The sequence below is a fragment of the Delphinus delphis genome, chromosome 3, assembly GCF_949987515.2.
Source record: "Delphinus delphis chromosome 3, mDelDel1.2, whole genome shotgun sequence".
Taxonomy (NCBI): Eukaryota; Metazoa; Chordata; class Mammalia; order Artiodactyla; family Delphinidae; genus Delphinus; species Delphinus delphis.
In genome coordinates this window covers 130,025,807-130,039,776 of record NC_082685.1, presented here as the reverse complement: position 1 = coordinate 130,039,776, position 13,970 = coordinate 130,025,807, and the positions used below count along the sequence as shown (strand labels likewise).

The 13,970-nt window shown below is 38.0% G+C and overlaps 1 protein-coding gene across 1 annotated transcript in view; it reads right to left on the bottom strand.

Moving 5' to 3' along the window:
• Positions 1-13,356, bottom strand: part of IL6ST (interleukin 6 cytokine family signal transducer) — a 49,795-nt gene extending 36,439 nt beyond the window's left edge. The window contains exon 1 of the mRNA XM_060009476.1: positions 13,152-13,356. The gene's annotated coding sequence lies outside the window, so the exon portion shown is untranslated. The remainder of the gene's footprint in view (positions 1-13,151) is intronic.
• Between the last annotated feature and the right edge of the window lie 614 nt (positions 13,357-13,970).

The window sequence follows — 13,970 nt, the reverse complement described above, 5'->3', positions numbered from 1 at the left end:
TATGAGAATATGACATAAAGGCATTCTCATACACTGCCAGTTATAAACTGGCATAACCTTCCCATCAAATTGTACACCTAAAACTATGAATTTTATTGTTTGTAAATGAGACCTCAATTAAAAACAAAAACCCTACCCAGACAAGGTGTATGGCCAATTTTGCACTATCAGTCAAAATTAAAGTACATGTACGTTTGAATCTAATGATTCTACTTCTAGTATGTTATCCTATGAATATGAGCAAAACAACACATGTACAAGGTTATTCACTACAGCATTCTTTTTTTTTTTTCTTTTGCGGTATGTGGGCCTCTCACTGTTGTGGCCTCTCCCGTTGCGGAGCACAGGCTCCGGACGCGCAGGCTCAGCGGCCATGGCTCACGGGCCCAGCCGCTCCGCGGCATGTGGGATCTTCCCGGACCGGGGCACGAACCCGTGTCCCCTGCATCGGCAGGCGGACTCTCAACCACTGCGCCACCAGGGAAGCCCTACAGCATTCTTTTTAATAGTAAAAGGCTGAAGCAACCTAAATGTTCATGAATAAGGGACTAGGTAAATTATGGCATATCCAAACACAGTATACACGTAGTCATTAAAAAAATGTACAGATATAGAATCATATCTAAAATACATTGCTACGGTACACAACAGTGTATTTGTTATTTATGGGCAAAAACACAACAAAAAAGGCAAAACATATACTCATTTCCTTATATGTGCATAAAACATCTCTAGAAGGATAAAAATTCAAATACTGGCTGTTTGAGACACTAGAGTGGGAGGGAGATTCTACAGTGTGCTCTTTATACCTTTTCCAATGTTGTACCCTGTGGCTTCAGTACTTAGAAAATAGAAAATAAATATAATTTAAATAAAAAGTACTTAATGTGTATCTCTCCAAGATAAAACTACTAACTTCTTGATGAGGGCTTCATAGTACTACACGTGAAACATAGTATTATTTTACAAAATATAAATACTTTTATACTCCCTAACCAGGTAACAGTCACTCTATAACAAAATAATTTGATAATGAATTGCTTAGACTGTCTCAGGTAAAGCTATAAAAGAACTAAGGTGCAGGATGCATTTTCCTCCACCTATTTTATTCCTTACTTCCCAACTTTAAATAGTCCCAGAGTCGAAAAATCTACCACATCATTCAACTGTTCATCAAAACAACAGAACAGAGAAATATCTGAGCATGTTGGTAGAGTGGTATGTGGTCATGTCATCCTGACCACCTACCTTACCAAGTACCTTGTTCACACTGTAGAGAGGTTTCTTTATAGTTCTGAAAACTGGCAATCTTTCTATTTATGTACTATAGTCTTATAACAAAACTCTGAAACAAGAAGTCCCATGAAAGTATTTATGATTACTTCAAAGCAATTAGATTTATGTGAGCAGTGCCATGAAACACAAGTAAAAGGAAAACAGGCAAAGGTAGGTTTCGCATTTTAACAGTTAGAAAGTAATGTTTCCTAATTTTTAAAGGATTGTCATTGAAATGTGATAAAGGAACATCTATTAAGGAACTTGATATCATAGTCCAAACCTAAGAGATGGAGACACAATAGTATTGATACTATCTAAAATATTATATGCAATACAGTCCACTTCATTTGGGGGCTTATCTTGTTTTAAAATTGATTGAATTGATAGTACTCTGCTTATTTTTCCCCTTTCATTCTGTTGACAGCAAATAATCAATTTAAAATTCTATTATTAGCACTATCCTTTCTCCTCATCTCTTGCAGAATATTCTATGCATATATTATAAGCACATACTGTATATACTGATTTTCCTTGAAATTTGCATGTTATTTTGCAAGGTTCTATGAAGCCAAAACATGACCACTAACCACAGATACAGGAAAGGATTTTTTCAAGAACTGAGCAGTTGTTCTACAACAGCAATTCCTCAACTATGGTGGTTTCAATATGGTAATGTGTTGAAAGGAGGCCTAAGGTGCATCATAAATAATTCACTACTATTAATGTTAAAGTAACAAAGTTTATGGATGATTTAGCTAAAAAATTAGAACAAATCCAAAGCTATCCTTATAGCTGTTCATTCTTACTTTAATTTCCATGGATGTTTTAAGTGGGAGAAAAAGTAGTGGAGTTTAATTGATAAATATTTAATAGTTTAACCCTTTATAAATTATTTTTATTCCTATGGATTGTGATTTTTGAGTTTTTTCCCTTTTAATTTGATAAAAAATTAGGATAGAATGAAAAAGAATAATAAATTTAGATTTACACTGCATGTGAGGAAGACTGTCAGTATAAACTTTATTACTATAGAAACAGTACTACTATAACTATAGAATAGTAGATGAATTACGACTGCCAAATAGAAGGCAAAGTAATATTTGTTGAATAAATAAGCTGAGCAGGGATCAGGATGGGGAAATTTCAATATGGTACCTTTTACATCATGTCATACACAGTAGTGTTATTATGGATAAATTCGCAAAAAGTCAGTCATGCCTACATTAACTGATTATCAAATTAATTATTTAAAAAGTTATCCAACTCTGTTCTATTCCATTAGTACTGATCATGACTTCATAATAACTAATACTTGTATACTATTTCACATTACACAAACTGCTTTCATGTAAATTATTTCACTTGATTCTCCTAATATCCTAGAGAAGCAGGTGGATAGGGTAGGGATCATTATTTTATTATTTTTTTAAAGGTTTTTTTTTTTTTTTTTTTACAGTAGTTTTAAGTTTACAACAAAATTGAAAGGAAGGTAAGGAGATTTCCCACAGACCCTCTGTCCCCACACATATATAGCCTCTTGCATTATTAACATCACTTCTCACCAGAATGGTACATTTCACCAAGGATGAACCTACATTGACACTCTATAGTCACCTAAAATCTCTAGCTTACTTTAGGGTTCACTCTTGGAATTGTACATTCTTGGGTTTGGAAAGGCAGGGATTAATTATTGGAACTTTACAAAAGAAAAAACAAAAATTCAGACAGGGTAAGGTACTTACCCAAATCACAAAATTAGTAAGTGAAAGAGCAGGGATCTGAAACTAGAGCAGGGATTTGAAACTAAGTCTTCTGCTTCTAAATATCATACTCTTACTCTTTTCATTGGGTCTCACTGTAGAGAGGAGAGTCTTGTTTAGAAAGACGGTTTTGACAATATATTTTATATGTGTACTTAAATTCCTGCCACCTACTGGTCTTTCAGGTTTTGAGAAAGCATCTCATTTTAGATATCTTCTGAGTTTCAGTATAAAGCACTCCCATAAACACTTGTATAAGAGTATTCAAGTATCCTAGTGTAGTTTTGCTACGTGCTTGGAAACATTATTGGCTCCCTCATGCTTAATCCAAACCTCCTTGATATCCATGTATGTCACAGACATGTGAAAGGAACATTTTGTTGAATCTGACAAAAGCAGTTAAAGCAAATCTTACACAAAATCATACCTTTTGTCTTACACTAGCAGTAAGTTAAGGCTACTGACTCCTCAACTGCCAAATTATTATATGCACACAGACGTAAAAATTCACTTTAAAATCTGCTCAGTATTAGGTTAAATTCTAGCATAAGGAGAGGTCATTCCTCTTTGAAATGTAACAAGATAACTTCAAACTCAGATAAGGAATTGAATCCCCCACTATTGTTTCACACACGTTAAACCTTTGATATAATTTAATAACATATAAGAAATTTAATCTATAACAAGGATATTTTTAAATGCAAAGAAAATACATAATTATTTTAAAACTTTCAAATGAACAGGAATTGACAATATGTCACGTGAAAATCCCCTATAATCCCATCAAGGTAACTGTGAACAATTTGGTGTATAATCTTACAAAAGTTTCTATGTGTATAACTTTATATTGTATAAATATATACTTTATCAGTCTACAAAAATGGGATCACAAAAATGTTCTGTAACTTTTTTTCCCTTAACACTACGTATTGGACATCTTTCTAAGTCAGTACATAAAGATAAATTCCTTGTAGTCTTTGCTCAAATTCACCTTCTCATACAAGTCTTTTCTGACTAGCCTATATTGCATATCCTCCCTTTCCTGTTTTTTCTCACTAGCACTTAACCTTCTAAAATAGGCTGGCAAACATTTCTTGTAAAGGGCCAGATAATAAATATTTTAGGCTTTGTGGGCCTTCAGGTCTCTGTGGCAACTAACTAGTAAACTCTGTTTTTGGAGTGCAAAAGCAGTCAGTGACAGTATGTAAACAAACTGGCATGGCTGAGTTCCAATAAAACTTTATTTATAAAAAGGGAATGCATGCTGGATTTAGTCTGCAGACCATTGTTTGCCAATCCCTGTTCTAAAATACTATTTAATTAACTTATTTTGCTTATAGTCTGTTATGGGTTGAGTTGTGTCCCCGCAAAAGATATGTTGAAGTCCTAACCCCCAGTACCTCAAAATGTGATCCTGTTTGGAAATAAATCTGTTACAGATGTAATCAGATGTTAAGATGTCATACTGGGGGGCTTCCCTGGTGGCACAGTGGTTAAGAATCCACCTATCAATGCAGGGGACACGGGTTTGAGCCCTGGTCTGGGAAGATCCCACATGCCGTGGAGCAACTAAGGCTGTGTGCCACAACTGCTGAGCCTGCGCTCCACAACTACTGAGCCCACAAGCCACAACTACTGAAGCCCGCGTGTAGAGCCCATGCTCCACAACAAGAAAAGCCACCCCAATGAGAAGCCCATGCACCACAACGAAGAGTACCCCTGCTCACAACAACTAGAGAAAGCCCGCGCACAGCAACAAAGACCCAATGCAGCCAAAAATAAATAAATAAATAAATTTATTAAAAAAAAAAAAGAAAAAGATGTCATACTGGAGTAGGGTGGGGCCCTACTACTATATGACTGGTGTCTGCTATGAGACAGAAATACACAGCAAGAATGCCATGTGACAACAGAGGCAGAGATTAGAATGATGCAGCTGTAAGCCAAGGTATGTCAAGGACTATCAGCTACTACCAGAAGTTATGAAGAGGCAAAGGATTCTATCCAGAGTCTCAGAAGGACTTTTGGTCTCCAGAAACTTAAAAGAATAAATTTGTTTTAAGTTTGTGGTACTCTGTTATAGCAGCCCTAGGAAACTAATACACTGTTGGTGTCCCCAAAATAGAATGTGAGCAGATGAAGTAGGAAATTTTGTATGTTTTGCTCCTTGCTATATTTCTAGTATCTAAAATCATACCTAGCACAGTTTAATTTGGGTCTTTTTCATATCTTCCATAACTCTACTTTTTGAACATATAGAACACAGTTATGGCAACTGCTTTAGTGTCTTTGATAATTATAATATGTGTCAGCTTTCGGTTAGTTTTGATTAACTGAATTTTCTCTAATACATATATTTTCATGCTTCTTTGCATACCTGGTAATTTTTGATTAAATGTCAGACACTGTGAATTTTACCTTGTTGCGTGTTGGATACTTCTGTATTCCTATTAAAGATTCTTGAACACAGAATCCTGTCCTGTTCCAGGACAAAGTTAACTTACTTGAAAACAATCTGATCCTTTCAGGTCTTGCTTTTAAAGATAAGTTGGGTGGGATTGGAGCAGTGCTTATTCTGGGACTAATTATTCCCTACTACTGACACAAGACCCTTCTGTGTACTCTATCCAATGTCTCATGAATCAAGATGGTTTCCAATCTGGCTGGTGAGGACAGGCACAATTCCTAACTAACCCTGTGGAATCATTAAGCACTGTTACCTCTAATCCTTTCATGAGCTTCTTTCTCAGCAGTTTCTTTTTTGTTGTTGTTTTTTTGTTTGCTTTGTTTTGGCTGCGCCTCATAGCATGTGGGATCTTAGTTCCCTGAACAGGGATCGAACCCACACCTGATGCAGTGGAAGTGTGGAGTCTCAATCACTAGACTGCCAGGGAAGTCTCGGTAGTTTCTTTATATGCATGCACTCAGCTAAATAACTGAAGGGGACTCTGAAGCTTTCAAGAATTCTGTTGTTTCAAGAGTTTCAAGATTCTCCAGTATTCTCTCCAGTATTCTCCAGTACTCTTCAAAGAGTATCCACTGAGCTTAGCCTAGATTTCCCCAACCTCTGACATGGTTTGGAAACTCTCTCAAGGTAGTACGCTAGTTCAATCATAGGATCTACCTCATTTGTTTCCCATCTCACAAGATCATTGCCTTTCATCATCCAGTGTCCAGTGTCTTGATTATCACTGTTTTATGTATTTTTTCTGTTTTATGGTTGTTTCAGACATGAGGGTAAACCTTATCCTTGTTTCCCCGTTTCGGCCAGAAGTTGCAGAGTCATTTGGATAACAAATCAAACAAGGATTACACAAGAAAACTATTGTCAAACTATTATGAATTGGTGTGAAAAAACCTAAATAAAGCATTTGCAAATTTGTTCTAGCAATGTATTTAAAAGAAAAAAAAAGCCATAAATACTAACAAGTATTTTGCCTAAAAATAGAAGTATGGTTCAACATGAGAAAAGATACCAATGTTATCCACTATATTTTCTAATAGATTAAAGACAAAAATAACACAATCATTCCACTAGATGCTTGAAAAGCATCTGATAATATTCAACAACTGTTCAGCTACAATTTTTAAATAACAACAAAGTATTAGAAAACTAGACTGAAAGAGACCATCTTTATATTCATGAAGTAGATAAGAGGATGGACTCTGTAATCAGACTGCCTGTATTCAATCCCAGCTCCTCTATTTTTTGTAAAACATCTTAGGCAAGTTATTTAATATCCCTAATTTTCATTTTCCTTATCTGTAAAATAAGGATAACCCCACGACCTACTTTTGTAGGACTTCTGTCAAGATTAAATAAGGCAGAGGGGGGCTTCCCTGGTGGCGCAGTGGTTGAGAGTCCGCCTGCCGATGCACGGGACACGGGTTCGAGCCCCAGTCTGGGAAGATCCCACATGCCGCGGAGTGGCTGGGCCCGTGAGCCATGGCCACTGAGCCTGCACATCTGGAGCCTGTGCTCCGCCACGGGAGAGGCCACAACAGTGAGAAGCCCGTGCACCGCAAAAAAAAAAAAGTCAGGGGAGGGGAGAGGGTAAGCTGGGACAAAGCGAGAGAGTGGCATGGACATATATACACTACCAAATGTAAAACAGATAGCTAGTGGGAAGCAGCCACATAGCATAGGGAGATCAGCTCGGTGCTTTGTGACCACCTAGAGGGGTGGGATAGGGAGGGTGGGAGGGAGACACAAGAGGGAGGAGATATGGGGATATATGTATATGTATAGCTGATTCACTTTGTTATAAAGCAGAAACTAACACACCATTGTAAAGCAATTATACTCCAACAAAGATGTTAAAAAAAAAAGATTAAATAAGTCAGTATACACCTAGTGCAGTGTAGTATACATCTGCTGCATACTACATACTCAGTAAATGCTAACAGCTGTTATCAGTGCAGCTCTTGGTGTTGCTGCCACAGTACTTTATCAGAAACCTATAGTAAACATCATATTTAAAGATAAAAATTAGAGGCATTCCTATTAAGGTCAGGATTCAAACAAGATGCTTGATGTCATCACTTATTCAACATTGTTCTAGAAGGCTTAAACAAAAATATAATAAACAAAAAACAAGATACAAAAATGGAAAAAGAAAAACTTGTAGATGATATGAAAACAAAAAGAATCAAATAACAAACTATTAGAACCACTGAGAGTTTAACATAACAGCTGAACAAAAGATCACCAAAAAACCCCTCTCTCGGCAATAACCAGTTAGAAAATGTAATAGAAAAAAATCCTATTGACAATAGCATCAAAAACTAAACTATATATAGGAAAAACAATTAAATCAGAACAATGCAAATAGTTTATGGAGAAAACTATAAAACTTTACTAAAAAGTTCATTAGTAAGACTTAAATATCATGGAACAAATATATATATATATATATAGAGAGAGAGAGAGAGAGAGAGAGAGAGAGAGGGAGAGAGAGAGGGAGAGAGGGAGAGAGGGAGAGAGAGGGAGAGATATCAGTTCTTCACAAATTTATATATCAATGCAATACAATTTTAATCTAAATTGCAAAGTGGTTTACTTTACAAACCAATTTAAAATTTCACATAAAATATTAGAAAATGGCCCAAAGCCAATTTTCAAAAAGAAAAAACAGAATACTTGGTGTACCATCTATTAAGATATACTATCAAGTTATAGTAATTAAAACATGGCATTGGCATAGGAATAGAAAATTAAATCAAGTACAAAACAAAAAGTGCAGAAACAGACCCAAGTATATATAAGAATTTAATATCTTATGGAAAAAAAAGCTACTGGTATCACTGGGGAAATAAAGGACTATTTAATAAATAGTATTGCGACAACTGTCTTCACAAGCAAAAAAATAAAGAGCCCTACTTCATCACAGATACATACACTCCAGACTGATTAAGGACATAAATGTAAAAGTACAATTGTAGGACTACTAGAAGAAAATACAGAGTATGCTTATGACCTTATAGTTAGAGCAGGTCTTTTACAAATTATCTTTGACTGTCTGAGATCTATGAAAAGGTTTAAAGAGTACTTGGATGACCATCCATGTTCTCACCATAGCTTAAGAAATAAAACATTACAAATAAAGTTTAAGCCAAATAAACAGTTCTTGCCCTTAAGAAGTTCAGTTTAGAGAGGTGGAATATGTACAGGGTGCTACAGGAGTAAAAAGAATACCCAATTCAGACAGGGTCCAGGACAGCCCATCATGAAATAAGAGTAAAGGTTTTCTGGACAGAGAGAGTAGCATACACGTGAACTATACACCATCTTTGACTTTATAACTGTAGATTACCAATGGCAAAATCTCAGAGCATGCCAGTCTACAAACCAGAGCTGTGCTGTCTGAAACACTTTGTGTTAGGGGGAGTGCGTAGGGGAACACATACAACAGAACATCCAAACAAAAACAGATTGTGCAGAAGACCAGTAATGAAATGCATTATTCAGAAGTAATGATAAAACTAATCTACCTTAGAGCAAAGGGTGAAACTGATTAATTTGGATCAAGAGCAAATGAAAATTTGGAGGCTGAATATTCAAATTTTAACAGGGCAACAGATTTATTGTGCTGAAAGGAATGAAGCTCTTGCTATGGATACGTATACATTCAGCTTTAAAACAATAATCTATACTATAGCCACGTTTCAAGAGATGTAGCTTTCTTACTCATGTCAATTGGCTAACACTTCTCATTAAATCTCACTAAGATATACTAGATAGAATAAAAAAGAGATTGTAGCCATTGTGACAATATCACAAGCATTTCTGAAGCATTTCACATTGTTGACCACCTCTGCTTTCTGAATTTCTCATATCTCTTGGTTTCTATGTAACCATATCATGTGGTTATATTCTTTCCTTTATTTACTTTACTGAATTCTCTGCTAGGTTTTATCTTCTGGCTATGAATGTACCCAAAAGTATGTGGCGTCTACTATTCTTTTAAAATACCAACTTCTTCAAACATGTATGACTTCAACTATTACCTTCACACAAAATAATTTCAAATATTCTGACTGAGATCTTTCTTCTAATTTCAGTTATGTATCATCATCTTGGATATTCTGTCTCTGACTCAAATAAGTTTAACAGGTCTAAAAACAACGTACACATATACATACACATACTCATGCCCACATAAATACATAAATGCATGCACTTAAAAAAAAAAAATCACAGTGCTTTTTTTCCCCCCATCTAAAAACACTCACCCTTCTTGAATTTCCTACCACGATGGGGTCCATCATTGTCTCTTGCCTATCCATTACATTCTAGCTTTTCTCAGTTACAAATCTTATTCAGTCTTCCTTCATGATCCTTCCCACTTGTTTTTTCTTTTCTACCCTCCACCATGACCAACCTAATTTAGGCACTGCTCACCTCAATACTTATAACTGCTTCTAGTCTCTTTTTTCCCTCCAAATCATTCTGAACATTATTATTGATGGATGAAATCTCTCTAAGCATACTTTAAACTTGTCACTCTTTTCCTCAAAAGCTTTTTAAAAAGGGTGAATAATAATGCCAAATATTTCAGCTATTTAAGAACCTAAAAATTTGGTTTCAGTGTGCCTGCCCAATCTATCTTCTTCAATATTTAAGTCTATTCTAAAAAAAACCAAAACCCTCTACTCAGATTTTGCCCTCAAGCTCTAGAGAAAACAGCGAGCAATCTGGTTTCTACTCAGATCATGCTGAAATTATTTTTGTAGTTTCCCAAATGCAAAGCAAATATTTAAGCTCTTCATTTTACTTGACTTCACCATGCCATACACAATTTGGTCTTACCTTTTATCATGCCCTACCAGCTACCCCTACAGACTTTAAGCTCAAGTCACAGCAAACCACTAGACTTTCTCTAACACACTTTACTATTTCAGAGTTTGGGCTTCTACAAATGCTATTCCTTGGCTCTAGAATGTCTTTCTCCAAACTGTTCTGCACTGTCTATATCTCAGATGAAACATCATCTCTTCTGTGGAATTCCCCCTAACTCCCACAAACATCTTTGCTCCCAATGCACTTGTATACAGTTCCCTAACAGGATTCATAACACTGTATTGTAATTTTTGTTTATATGTTTTGATATCCTGAGAATCTAACATACTCTGAAGCACATAGTGGACAATTAAGAGTGGGTTTTAAAAGACTTTCTGGAATGGCCATATTATTCTAGTTAACTGTCACTCAAGTATACTATATGAAGAGGTAGTATATTTACCATCCTTAGGAGCTCAGATTCTGAAGCCAGGCTGTCTAGGTATAAATTCTGGATCTACCACTTAATAGCCGTGTGGCACTGGGAGAGTTAATTAAGCTCTCTATGCCTGGGTTTCCTTCTTTATAAAAGGAGAATAGTAAGATCTACTTCATAAGGTTATGAAGATTAAATGAATTAATATAAGCAGAGTGTTCAAAACAGTGACTGACAGAAAATAAGCATTATACATATATTGACTATTATAATTACTATACCTTGATTATTTATGACCCTTTCCACATATACCTCTATTGGAATGGGCTCCTTTCATTTTTCCCTTTATCCAAATCTTACCCAGGTTTCAAGGCTGACCTCTGTTAAATCCTTTCATCCTTTCAACTCTTAAATGGTTACTCCCTAATTTAAATACCTATAGCATCTTCTGTATCACTCTGCATATAATGAAAACTGCCTTGCATCCTTGTCATTTTTCACAAAATGTCTACCCAATTTCTGTAAACTCTTTGAAGGTCCTAAGGACGACTCATGCATCTTTGTCCGTTCCTACAGCAAGTACTAAGTGCTTAGTATTTGTTATGTAAAATAATAAAGCTCAGTAGAAACTTCAACTCTGATCAAAATGTCTCTGCAATCAAAGAAATGGAGAAGACTGTGAGAACATTCCATGCTTCTCTAAGAGCCAAGCTGCAAATGTATTAGCGCCAGGGAATTCTGACTCCCATTAAAATAAGCTGTTCTGAAATAGCTTCTGGGAGAAAAAAACCCTCCCTACAGAAGAGTTTTGGGGAGTTCTTAAGTTCCCAAACCAAATTGTAGCAGTGGATCCTCTATGAGAAATGTGTTAACATGACACAGTGACTGATTGCGAGCACAGGATTTGCAATTACATAGATCTAGGTTTCACAGGGACCCTGAGCTTCAATTTCCTTCTCTATAAAGTGGGTATTGTAACACCTACAGGTATATGATAATCGACATCCACCCTAACGCTAACTGAAATGCAAATTCCCTTGAAAAAATTTTAAATAAACTGAAAACACGGCAATTCGTAAATAACTGAACACATTTTTCATTACCTAAGAAAATGTATTAAATTAGCTGTGTATTTATAATATTCTAAATTACCTATGAGAAAATTAAACAAGTGTTGTCAATAATATGGAATTGGGATGAAAGAAAAGTTGTACTACAAAATTCATCCTCCCTTTCTGACACTTTCTCCATCCTGTAAATTTTTCTTCCACTTGTGATTAAAAACAAGTGTTCAAAATTGTCCCCAAAGAGAAATATTTGGAAAGCACTATTTAACTTAATAGCAAGTTGGTTCTAACATTGCAGTATTCCAGCTTACAGTTAAAAAATACTTCCAAATAGGAATTAACATGAATTTAAGAAATTATGATAATGGCGAATAGCTCATACGATGATCTGAGTAATTTCAAATTAAGAGTTGTTCCAACTTGAAGCTGGCAGTCACACAGTCTAAAGGGTTTGTTTACAGCACTGACTAAACCAAACACTACAATCTTTTAGAATATTCATCCTGGCATTCTAACAAATAATTATTTTAAAGCAGTATAATCGCTGAAATGCCCAATACTACACAAATTAAACCGAAATGGGTTTCCTTCTGAAGAAAAAAAGAAAAGAACAAAAGTGGCAGGTCTTATTTTTAAGCTGTGATATTTTTTTCAGTTTGAAAAAATACTGAAAAACAGAACCTTGCTACTTGGAATCATCTTTAAACTTGGGGGAGCGGGTGAGAGAATTTAAAAAGACAGAATTCGGCGCCTTTACGATACAGTGGTATGCGGGGTTCATTAGGGCCAGGCCATGTAAGCGATCAAAAGAAGAAAAGAGACATTAGCTTGGAAATTATATAAGTATGGTGTAACTTTCAGCAACGTTGAAACGTTACCATTTAAGTATGAAAAGATGGCTTTGGGGAAAGAAAATTCACCTCCGAGTTGAAAATGAAGGGTCAAGTGCGGGACTAGTGGAATTTAAGGGGAGATGGAAAGAGGACTGGGGAAAAAGTGGGAATTTGGTAACCAAAAAGGGGTATGGTTCAGAAGGGCGTGCGTGTGTGTGTGTGTGTGTGTGTGTGTGTGTGTGGTGTTGGAAGTGAGGCTTGTACTTAAATCTCCGTGATAAAGTTGTGGAGATCAAATTCGGAGGTGTGGGAACAGGGAGAGGAAGGAATGTGGGAATTTCCAGGCTGGGATAACAAGAAGTTTGGGGCGCGCGCTGTCGGGGCGCCCCTCTCCCGGAGAAGGGTGGCCCCCTCGAGTGCCAGGTCCCCTGGCCGCCCCGACGCAGCCCTCCCCCTCCCGCTACACGGCCCTTCAACTCGACCACGGCCCCTCCTCACCTAAAGGCCGCGGTGACTCGCTTCTCCGCGTGTCCACAGTGCACGTCCCCCTCGGCGCCAGGCTGGGCCGGGCCCTTCGGCCGGCAGCCGCGGGCCCCAGCTCAGCTGCGTCCGTGCGTTCCCAACGGGGCTCCGCGGGCCCGTAGGCTCCTCGCCCCGTCCTCGGGTCACTCCCGGCTCCTTCCCGCAGACGCGGCACGCGGCCCTCCTCCCGCGGCGGGGCGACGCGCCCCCTGACCCCGCCCCGCGGCGCTCCGTAACGCCCCGCCCCCGGACTTGGGATCTGTAAGCTGATTGGCGCCCGCGAGACCCGACGCGCGCCGGCATTGGCTCAGCGGCTGCCCGAAGGCGACGGGGAGGCCCTCCGAGCGGCTGCGATTCCCGTAACGCGGTTCCCGGCGTCCCGGATTCGGGTTGCTGCGTCCGCGTCGTCTCTACCAGATGAGATCGAAGGATTCTCCCCACCTCCCCTCTGCTGGCGGAAGGAGCAGAATGTTCCATTTTTCCGTGGAATAACGGGGTCGTGAACTGAAGTCCGGGTGCTGCCCGCGCCTGCCGTCCTCCCTTCTTAACGTGGCCTCTTCGGCCTCCCTTCGAGGCCTTCCCCAGGGTACTCAGAGCCGCGAGGGACAGCCGGGTGTCCTTGGGGACCGGGGAGGCGTGGGAGCTCCTGAGGGAAAGTGAAGGGCTCGGTGGCCATGACTCCACACGAGATTACCGCAGATTGTGGCGGCTTCGGTCCAAGTTTTATGTAAACGAACCTTGCCACGATATATATATTTAAGTTAGTAAATGAGTTTGGGTGTGATTGATCAATGA